Genomic DNA, 12,238 nt, shown 5'->3' on the forward strand with positions numbered 1-12,238 from the left:
AGGTGTCCGCGGCCAATAGAACTCATTCGGTCCGTAATTGCAGACCATATTACAGTCCGCAATTAAGATTTTTTACGGTCGTCTGCATGGGGCCTTAGTTCAGTATAGAAAAGCATAAAAAAAATGTAAGTGCTTTTTTGGTCTCTACCTCAAAGTTGTCCTTGATAAGAGTGACAAGACCCACCCTGGTGTATCTGGATCTTTATAGGAGCCTGACTCTTGGGATCAGTTGCTTTCTTATTTTTTTTCTATTTCTGCTTTACACTAATACTGTAATAAAACAAAGCATACAGAACTAACTGATGTACTTTACTTAGGGGCACTTATCAGCTCCATAGGCTTTACAAACCTTGATTTATGACTGGAAACTTACAGCCTTTTTTTTAATTATTATTAAACACATATTTTATTTCATTGTTTTCATTGTTTTAAACATTAAAAACATATATTTCAATATATGAAAAACCATAATGTAAAAAATCCCATCCGCAAAGACAAAGATAGATGAGAGAAATGTTGACAATTAAATTACATAATTCACAAGGCCCTATATGTATGTAGACATTCCATTAAATGATGCCCATTGCTATGGTCTATCACTAGTTGAGCAATTCCCAGAGTGAAAGTTGAGGAATTGCTATGTGAACGACTCCCCAAAGGTAGCTGGAGACTGTCTGGAACAAGCATGTAAGTAAATCCACTACCTCAAATCCATCACCACTCTGATCAGCAGAGTCTAAGGCTACCCCATGGTCTTCACCAGAGCCCGCCACAAGGCAGGTTGGATTTGACTGCATTGAACCCAGGTTGCTTTAACAAAATTTGGAGTTAGACAAGAGCAAAATCCAGGCAATACCAGAAAAGACAAGAAGACAGCCAGAGGGTAAACAGAAAGTCCAAATCACAAAGCTAGAGGATATCAGGAAGTGCAGAGGTCAAAACCAGCCGGGAGCAGAATGTCCGAATCAGTAAGCAAGGGGTAAATACAGACACAAGCCGAGGTCCAGTTCTAAAAGTTCAAATAGTCAAAGGTAGATGTTATAATCAGGAGCTTGATCAAACACATGCAAACGAGGACAATCACAAGCAAAGAAGACAGAACCATACCATATTTAAATACTCCACCCTTCAATTTGATAGGAAGAAAGACAGAGAATAGGCTCTGCAACTAAAACCCGAGCCGCCCAGAAGCTAGACTAGTTGTCATGGCTATCTTAAAGGGACGAATGTTTCCTAACACCTATCTTCTACCGAGATCATCTTTGCTATATAAGGCCCCTAATGCTTAAAAAAAATATATGATATTGATCACCTAATGCCCCTTCAAATTTCTCTAGGTACATGAGCTTCCTAAGTAACTCCTGCAGCAGGCCCAGATCCAGTGGTTGTGTGTAGATCTATTATTTTAATATAGTTCTTTCTGCCGTCATCAACACTATGACTATGACTATGACTATCTTGAAAAAATATATATGGGATGCACACCTATGGAATCGTTGTGGTGCTAGTAGGGTTGGGATGAGATCCCAGTGTATAGTCTTGATTAGAGATGAGCGAACCGGGACAACCGAACCCGGTTTCGGTCCGAACTTCCGGAAAAGTTCGGTTCGCAGCGAATCCGAACTTCACCGGGTTCGGCCGAACCCGTTTTGACCGAACCCGGTCAAAAACATTATACAAATCGGCAGCCACTTGTCTCTATCAATCACTGATAGAGAAAAGAGGCTGCTGATTAAAAATAAAATAAAAAGCATTTCATACGTACCCGGTCGTTGTCTTGGTGACGAGTCCCTCTTCTTCCTCCAGTCCGACCTTTTCTGACGCGGCAGCCTGTGATTGGCTGCAGAGGCCTCTGCAGCCTGTGATTGGCTGCAGAGGCCGCGGCAGCCTGTGATTGGCTGCAGCGCTCACATGGGCTGCATCGTCATCAAGGGATGTCGAGAGGGACGCGTCACCAAGGCAACTGCTAGGGAACCCGCTCGATCCACTATATAAGGCTACGCTACAGTGCAGCATTTAAAAGAAACAGGATCCTGACCTGTCCACAGAGTTTAAGGCAGCACAGAGTATTTCAGGAGATGAGCGTGCAGATTCAGTGCTGCTGTGAACTCTGCTCTTACCATTACGTTGCTCTCAGTCTGTTACCTCTCCTCCACTCCTGTCCTCAAGAACACCTTCACATGATTGGCAAGTCACCACGTAATGGTAAGAGCAGAGTTCACAGCAGCACAGCGTATTTCAGGAGATGAGCATGCGGATCTTGTGCGTGGTGGTGACTTGCCAATCATGTGAAGGTGTTATTGAGGACAGGAGTGGAGGAGAGGTAACAGACTGAGCTACGTAATGGTAAGAACAGAGTTCACAGCAGCACAGAGTATTTCAGGAGAGGAGCTTGCAGATTCAGTGCTGCTGTGAACTCTGCTCTTACCATTACGTAGCTCAGTCTGTTACCTCTCCTCCACTCCTGTCCTCAATAACACCTTCACATGATTGGCAAGTCACCACCCCGCACAAGATCTGCACGCTCATCTCCTGAAATACTCTGTGCTGCTGTGAACTCTGCTCTTACCATTACGTGGTGACTTGCCAATCATGTGAAGGTGTTCTGGAGGACAGGAGTGGAGGAGAGGTAACAGACTGAGAGCTACGTAATGGTAAGAGCAGAGTTCACAGCAGCACTGAATCTGCATGCTCATCTCCTGAAATACTCTGTGCTGCCTTAAACTCTATGGACAGGTCAGGATCCTGTTTCTTTTAAATGCTGCACTGTAGCGCAGCCTTATATAGTGGATCGAGCGGGTTCCCCAGCAGCATTTAAAAGAAACCGTGTTTGTGTATGTGTGTGTTTGTGTATATATGTGTGTTTGGGTATGTGACTTTGTCTGTTTTTGTTTTTATATGTGTGTTTGTGTATATGTGTGTGTGTGTATATATGGGTGTGTTTGTGTATATGCGTTTGTGTATATGTTTGTGTATATATGGGTGTATTTGTGTAGATGTTTGTGTGTAGATGTTTGTGTGTGTTTTTGTATATGTGTGTGTTTGTGTATATGTGTGTATATGGGTGTGTGTTTGTGTGTATATATGGGTGTGTTTGTGTATATGTGTTTGTGTCTATGTGTGTTTGGGTATGTGTGTTTTTGTTTGTATATGTGTTTGTGTATATGTGTTTGTGTATGTGTGTGTATAACTGTGTGTGTGTGTGTGTGTGTGTGTGTGTGTGTGTGTGTGTGTGTGTTTGGATATGTGTGTTTTTGTTTGTATATGTGTGAGTTCGTGTATATGTGTGTGTGTGTTTGTCTGTTTATGTGTGTGTGTGTGTGTGTGTGTTTGTATATCTTGTTGTGTTTGTGTATATATGTGTGTTTGTGTATGGTTGTTTGTTTGTGTGTGCGTGTATATATGTGTGTAGGTGAGTAGAAGTATTGTTATTGTTCACATTGATAACTGTTTTTTTATGTTGTTGCAGATTTTGATGTACCGATTGGACTACGTCTTCGATTCGTTGGACTACTGCGTAGATCTACGTTTTTTCAAATTTTAATAAAATGGTTAACGAGGGTTTTGTTGGGGATTTCTTATTTCAATAAAAAAGAATTGTCTTTGTGTTTTTTTTTTAAACTTTATTAGTGCCTAGATAATGGCAGTTGGCTGATTGACAGCGTCCATTATTAAGGCGGTACTTAGTGTTAGCCGGTGCAGAGGCTAGCACTAACCACCCATTATTACCCCGGTACCCACCACCACCAGGGGTGCCGGGAAGAGCTTGGTACGATCCAGTACCCGACCATCTGTTGTGATGGTCGGGTACTGGGGCGGCCGTAGGCTGGTATTATGAGGCTGGGAAGGGCCAAAATCAGTGGACCTTCCCACCCTTGTAATGCTAGGCTGCTGCTGCTGTGTTGTATCGGGCTGGTTATAAAAATGGGGGGGACCCCCACGTCGTTTTTTTTTTTTGAATTTAACAAATTTAGCAATAGACGGGTCCCCCACATTTTTAATAACCAGCCATATACAAGGCCGCAGCAGTCTGGCATTACATTGGTGGGAAGGGCCACTGGTTTTGTCCATTCCCAGGCTAATAACACTGTGTTGTATGTGGCTGGTTATGATAAATTGGGTGGAACCCCATGTCTTTAAAAAAAAAAAAATTTAAATAAATAATTTAAAAAAATGACGTGGGGTCCCCCCCACTTTTATAACCAGCCAGATACAACACAGCAGCAGCAGCCTAGCATTACAAGTGTGGGAAGGTCCACTGTTTTTGGCCCTTCCCAGCCTCATAATACCAGCCTGCGGCCGCCCCAGAGCCCGACCATCACAACAGATGGTCGGGTACTGGATCATACCTGGCTCTTCCCGGCACCCCTGGTGGTGGTGGGTACCGGGGTAATAATGGTGGTTAGTGTTAGCCTCTGCACCGGCTAACACTAAGCCTCGCCTTAGTAATGGATGTTGTCACTCAGACAGCGGCCATTACTAAAGTGGTAGTAATAAAATTTGAAAAGAAAAAGACAAAGATATAGATAAAATATTTTATTGAAATAAAGCACCCCCAACACAACCCTCATTAACCATTTTATTGTAGAAAAAAAACACGTCATCTAAGTAGTCCTCGAAAACCGACGTAGTCCAAACACCAAACCTGTGAAAAAAAAAAATTAAATAAAACATGTCGTAGGCTTAGATTCAGTTTAATGTGTGATACTGACTGTTATACCATGTATAGAAGCCTGCCGTGAAGTTGACTTAGATACAGGGCGCCAGCAGACAGTATCATACATGGCCATACATACATATATACAAACATACATACAAGCATGCACATATATACATGCAAATATACATACATGCAAACATACACACATATATACATGCAAACTATCATACATACATGAATACACACACACACATGAAAACATTCATACAAACAAACATGCAAAGATACATACATACATATATACAAGCATGCACAAATATACGTGCAAACATAATTACATACATGCACATATATATAAACATACATGCAAACATACATGCAAAAATAAAAACATGCAAACATACATACATGCACATATATACATACATACATGACAACATACATACATACATGACAACATACATACATGCAAACATACATACATACATGCAAACATATATACATGCAAATATACATACAAACATGCACATGTATACATACATGCCAACATACATGCAAACATACATGCACATATATACATACATACATGACAACATACATACATGCAAATATATACATGCAAATATACATACATACATACATACATACACACACACATGCACATATATACATACATGCCAACATACATGCACATATATACATACATGACAACATACATGCCAACATACATATATATATACACACATGCAAATATACATACAAACATGCATACATACATACATGCAAACATACATTCATGCAAACACACATACATGCAAACATACATACATTCATGCAAACATACATACATACATACATACATACATACACACATGCACATATATACATACATACATGACAACATACATGCAAAAATACATACATGCAAACATGCAAACATACATACATACATGCAAATATATACATGCAAATATACATACAAACATGCACATATATACATACATGCCAACATACATGCACAGATATACATACATGACAACATACATACATACATACATGGCAAAAAAAAAAATAATACGTTCATACTTACTTTCCTCCTGTCCGGCCTCCAGCGATGACGTTTCATCCATGTCGCCGCTGCAGCCTGTGATTGGCTGCAGAGGCGGTCACGTGGGATGAAGCGTCATCCTGGCGTGCGTGACCGCCACTACAGCCTGTGATTGGCTGCAGCGGCGAAAGGGATGAAACGTCATCGCTGGAGGCCGGACAGGAGGAAAGTAAGTACGAACATATAATTTTTATTTTTTTATTACATTTATTAAAATTGTATTTTCCGCGCGCCGAGCATGTACTGTGAAGGTTGCTGAAAGAGTTAGTGCAGCCCATTAACTCTATCAGCACCCCGGACAGTAGCATGCTCGGCGCACGTAAGTGACAGGTTCGGTCAGAACTAGTTCGGTCCGAACCGAACTTTTCTGTGAAATTCGGCGAACTAGCCGAACCAAACTTTTGATAAGTTCGCTCATCTCTAGTCTTGATATACACCTGCACTCACAAAAAGATAGGTAGTTATATTGCAAGATAAATAAATTAATTTTTACAAAGCTGTATATCATATATTACTTCATATATAATAAGGGTTTTTATATGAATGCATGAATTAAGTCACATTAATTCATGCATTCATATAAAAACCCTTATTATATATGAAGTAATGTATGATATACAGCTTTGTAAAAATAAATCTATTTATCTTGCAATATATCTACGTAAATGTATATGGTGAACTTTGGGACCTTCTAGCAAAGGTAAACTGTAGTTTTATGTACTCCACTTCAGTTAGTAAATAAATCACTGGGGTAGGACAAGAGTTTGAATGAAATATAAATTTTACTAATATCTTATAAAAAAAAGTGTGCAGACATAAGCACACTAATTATTGTATTGACTGTTCCTGCAATAGGGAGTAATATATTTGTTGTGAAATGTCTTCATTAGGGTACATATGGCTGCACACTTTTTTTTATAAGATATTAGTAAAATTTATATTTCATTCAAACTCTTGTCCTACCCCAGTGATTTATATAATATATATACTTATCTTTTTGTGAGTGTTGGGGTATATCAAGACTATGACTATGACTAAGACCTGAGATAATACTGATGCTCAGTGGCGGATTATCATTAGGGCGGTTCCGGCAGCCGCCCAGGGCCCAAGGCTGCCGGGGGGCCCATGGCTGGCCAAACCACACATGATCGCACGGCCCCCCTCATGCCCGGTGTGGCGTCGCTAGCACTGGAGGGGACCCCGGTGCTAGCGGCAGACACATTCACACATCAATGAAAAGTTACTATAGTAACTGGGGCCTATGTAATAAACTTCACGGGCCCCTGTTACTATAGTAATTGACAGTACTTACCCCTCCTCTTCCTGGAGCACATCGGAGGTCCTGACATCACAGCGCTGTGCACAGCGCATGACGTCACGATGCTATGCGCCGCGCACAGCTTCCCGACTCTTCATGGAGTGAGGACCTGCGGCCGAAGACGAGGTAAGTTTAATGTTGGTGTCTTGCTGATGGGTTGGGGTCAGACACCCGGGACCCCCACTAATCAGCTGTTTTGAAGGGTTTGCAGCGGCTCATACAAGTGCTACTTCCACTTCATTCTGGTCACTTTCTCACACTGAATCGCCCACACGGATGTCTCAGCGATTCACAGTGTGAGCAAGTGAGGGAAATGAAGGGGAAGCAGCGCTCGTATGAGCGGATGCAACCCCTTCAAAACAGCTGATTGGCGGGGGTCCCGGGTGTTTGACCCCAACCCATCAGCTATTGATGGCCTATACTGAGGATAGGCCATCAATGTTTAGGGACTGGACAGCCTTTAAAGCCTACCGTGTGTTAGGCTTAGATACAGGGCCCCAGCTTATACTGCATAAGAATACTGTCTGCTGCACCCTGTATCTAAGCCTACATTAGGCTTAGATACAGGGTCCAACAAACAGTATCACACATGCACATGGGCCCTGTATCTAGGGCCCTGTATCTAATGCCCTGTTTACATCACCGCTGCCCTTCCGTTGAGGGGTTCCGTCTGGTTAACCCCTCAACGGAAAGGCAAATGGAAACCTTAGCTTCCGTTTGCATCACCATTGATCTTAATGGTGATGGAAACTTTGCTAAAGATTTCCGTTTGGGGGGATATTCATTTGTATCTATAGGGGGTTGTGTGTAATGCTCTCTACGGGGGGGATGTGTGATATCTACAGGGGGCTGTTTGTGGAGCTATCTATGGGGGGCTCTAATATCCATAGGGGCTGTGTGTGGCACTATGTATAGGGGGCTGTGTGTGGCACTATCTACAGGGGGTGTGTAATATCTACTGGGGCTGTGTGTGGCACTATGTACAGGGGGCTGTGGTGGCACTATGTACAGGGGGCTGTGTGTGGCACTATGTACAGGGGGCTGTGTGTGGCACTATGCACAGTGTGTATGTGGTGCTTTACAGTGTGTGGTATTATAAGGCTGCGTTCACACAACCTATTTTCAGACATAAACGAGGCGTATTATGCCTCGTTTTACATCTGAAAATACGGCTACAATACGTCGGCAAACATCTGCCCATTCATTTGAATAGGTTTGCCGACGTACTGTGCCGACGACCTGTCATTTACGCGTCGTCGTTGATAGCTGTCAAACGACGACGCGTAAATTGACTGACTTGGCAAAGAAGTGCAGGACACTTCTTTGCAACGTAATTTGAGCCGTTCTTCATTGAAGTCAATGAAGAGCAGCTCAAGATTACGGGTGTCAAAGACGCCTCGCATAATGCGAGGAGGAGCTTTTACGTCTGAAACGACGCAGCTGTTTTCTCCTGAAAACAGTCTGTCTTTTCAGACGTAAAAGCCACTTCTCGTGTTCACATACCCTTATTTTCATGTGCACAGTGTTTGGTGTTATTATATTTAGGCAGGGGCGTAACTAGGAAAGACTGGGCCCCATAGCAAACTTTTGACTGGGGCCCCCCTCCCCTGGGTGTCACACAACCCCCCCCCCCCCGTTGTAGATAGTGCCTTTTTTACAGCCCCCCCGTAGATAACGCCATACAGCCCCCCCTCTGTAGATAGCACCATACAGCCCCCCTCTGTAGAGAACGCCATACAGCCCCCTGTAGATAACGCCATACAGCCCCCTGTAGATAACGCCATACAGCCCCCTGCAGAGAACGCCATACAGCCCCCCTGCAGAGAACGCCATACAGCCCCCCCTGTAGGGAACGCCATATGGCTCTCCCCCTGTAGGGAACGCCATACAGCTCCCCCCCTGTAGGGAACGCCATACAGCTCCCCCCATGTAGGGAACGCCATACAGCCACCCCCTCCTGTAGGGAACGCCATACAGCCACCCCCCCCCTGTAGGGAACGCCATACAGCCACCCCCCTGTAGGGAACGCCATACAGCGTCCCCCCCCCTGTAGGGAACGCCATACAGCGTCCCCCCTCCCAAAAAAATGTGACCTAGAGTGTGTCCTACAAAATACATGTATCCCTTCTCCACAGGATAGGGGATACATGAGTGATCGCTGGCAGCGATAGGGAGAACGGGGGACTGAAAGTCCCCTGAACTTCTCCATGACAAACCTCTGACTTCCGGCGTCTGCGCAGCTCAATAAAAATGAAAGGAGCGCTGGTCACGCATGCGCACAAGCACGACCGGCGCTCCATTCATTTCTACGGAGCTGCCGACACAGACCCCGGAAGTCCGAGGTTTGTGATGGAGAACTTCAGGGGACTTTCAGTCCCCCGTTCTCCCTATCAATGCCAGCGATCACACATGTATCCCCTGTCCTGTGGATATCCTGTGGATAGGGGATACATGTCTTTTGCTCTATTTTGCGCCTTCAGGACCAGACACCGTTTAGCCATTTTTAGCACGTGTTAGTTAAATGGCTATAACTTTTTTATTTGTTGGGCTAACGACGTGATTTTTGCGACTTTTTTTCCGTAGACAATGCAGGTTAATTTTTTATCGTTTTTATACACACCTTTTTTGCTATTTTAGAATTTTTATTCATAAAGTTTGAAAATAATAGTAAAAAAATAAGCTTTTTTACTTTTCAGCTATTTTTTTTGGGGTAATAACATAGTTTTACCCTAAAATAGACCTTTTATTTGTGATCGTCATTGTCTACCATAAATTTTTATATATTACATGTCTATATTTAGGGTAATTGGGTCAGCGCTAGCGTTACAACAATGATTGGCGGGGGGGAACGTTGGTTTTTTTTTGGGGTGGGTATTTTATGTGTATTTATTATTTACATTTTTTTTTGCACTTTACTTTATAATTTTTTTATTACTATGGTCTGTCCCCCAAAGGTCAAAGAAGACCTTTGGGGAACTTTATATATATATTTTTCTTTCTTTTACACCATGTTTTTCCACTGTAACTGGAGCTGCACAGCAGCTCCAGTTACAGGGGAAATCAGCCCTCGCATAGTAACGATTGTCACTAACTGGGCTGTGCTGGGTCTAGTAAGACCCAGCAGCAGTCTGTCACTAACGGCACCCGGCGATCATGTGACCAGTCACATGATCACCGGGAGGAATAGAGACAGCGCCGCTGCTGCTGTCTCTATTCCTATACACAGCGCGCATTCAGAGCTGTGTACAAGTGATCAGAGAAGACAGAAGCAGCGAAAGCTGCTTCTATCCTCTCCTCAGGGTCCCCGGCAGTCACTGACAGCCAGAGACCCGACATTCAGCTGCCCGATCGCGCGGGCAGCAAGTTAAAACCCGAGCCGTAGAAAGTCTATGGCTCGGGTTTTAAGGACCCTGACCACTGGCCGTAAAAATACAGCCAGCGGTCGGGAACCAGTTAATGGCAGAGCGGGGAGATACCTCCCTGCTCTGCCGTAGTGTTCAGTGGCCTCCCGCTGTAGCAGCCATAGCGGTTGCTAGCGGAGCCTCCGGCCATGGTGGGGGCCCGTGCCGGCGGGCGACACGGGCCCCCTCATGCCGCGGGCCCCTGCTACAGCTGTATTTACGCCACTGTATTTAGGGGTACAGTATGTGGCACCATGATAACTTTATTTTCATTTATAGGTGTGGAAATGTTGGAAAAGTGAGGAGTCGAAGACATCTGAGTGGCAAATTCTGCAGAAATCAGTCATGGCCGGGAGTAGTCGTCATGAACTCTGGACCGGATGGAGAAGAAAAGAGGAAAAAAACTACTAGAATCTGAGACGTCGTCACATGTGAGTCACTAGATTTATAGAGAATCTGTCACCTCTCCTGACATGTTTATTATAGGAAATACTTGTATATCACAAAAAGTATTTCTGCAGTCCAGGATTGATAGACAATTTCCCTTGTCAGGAGGATGTGTCCAAGCACAGTGTGATACTGTCAGTTGTAGGGTCACAGTTTTGTGACAAGGGGAATCATAACACCCATTTGTTTATGCTTGCCCAAAAAGGTAGTGTTAAAAATATTTACGGCGCGGCAGGGCGGCGGTGCACAAGGGGGGGCCCAAGTTTGGGTAACAGCCGAGGGCCCATCGCCTACTTAATCCGCCACTGCTGATGCTGGAATCACTGAGGAAACCTCATGAAAGAGATAAAGCCTTGGGTTCTCTATTATTCTACTAGCTGTAATTTGGTAGAAAAGAGATGATACCTTCTTCCCAAAACCTGTGATACAGATTAGCACATACTAGACCACATTTCGGACAATCTCTCTTATACCCTGGGATATATTTTTCTAAAGTTAATTTAAAACAATAGTATGCTCTGTATATAAGACAAAACAAAACCTCTCTCCACGATTCTGAGAATACGATCTAATTCATCCTAAAATATTCTGTAAAAAATTTATAAGATATTTCCTCCACTGACAGCTCTGGATCCAGCCTTTTTCGAATTTAAAGCTAAGTTATTGAGATATGTAACTACCTGCATGTGAATAAAGTACTGTATATCTGTGAAAAATAAATAACCTTGTCCCTATAGCAGTCATATAACTGTAATATAGATTTTAATTATTCTAAATCGGATCCTTTTCATATATTTAAAAGGTATTTTTTGTGATAGAAGTGGATATTGTGTTAGTAGCAACATCTTATCAAAACAGACTGGGAGATCATGAAGAGAATATGACAGAACTGCTGGTCTTACCACCAGCCGATTGTGTCATCAGTGCCGGTCTTCTGGATGTTATCAGCAAAGATCAAGATGATTACATCAGATATCTGAGGAAGTTCTCTAGAGGGATGTTAAAGGGGTTTTCCCATCAGAGACATTTATGACATATCCACAGGATATGTCATAAATATCAGATAGAGGCGGGTCACACCTCTGGGACCCACACCTATCTCTAGAACTGGGCCCCCTAAGCCCCATGATACTAGTCTGTGTTGTGGCTGACTCGTGTGATTCCTGACCATGAATTATGGAAATAGCGTAGCTCGCTGAGCTACGCTTTTTTCGTAAGTCCCATAGAACTGAATAGTAGTTATGAAAACAGCATAGTTATGAAAACATGCTACGCTGCTTCCGTAACTGCCATTCACTACTATG

The sequence above is a fragment of the Rhinoderma darwinii genome, chromosome 10 (genome assembly GCF_050947455.1).
Source record: "Rhinoderma darwinii isolate aRhiDar2 chromosome 10, aRhiDar2.hap1, whole genome shotgun sequence".
Lineage (NCBI taxonomy): Eukaryota > Metazoa > Chordata > Amphibia > Anura > Rhinodermatidae > Rhinoderma > Rhinoderma darwinii.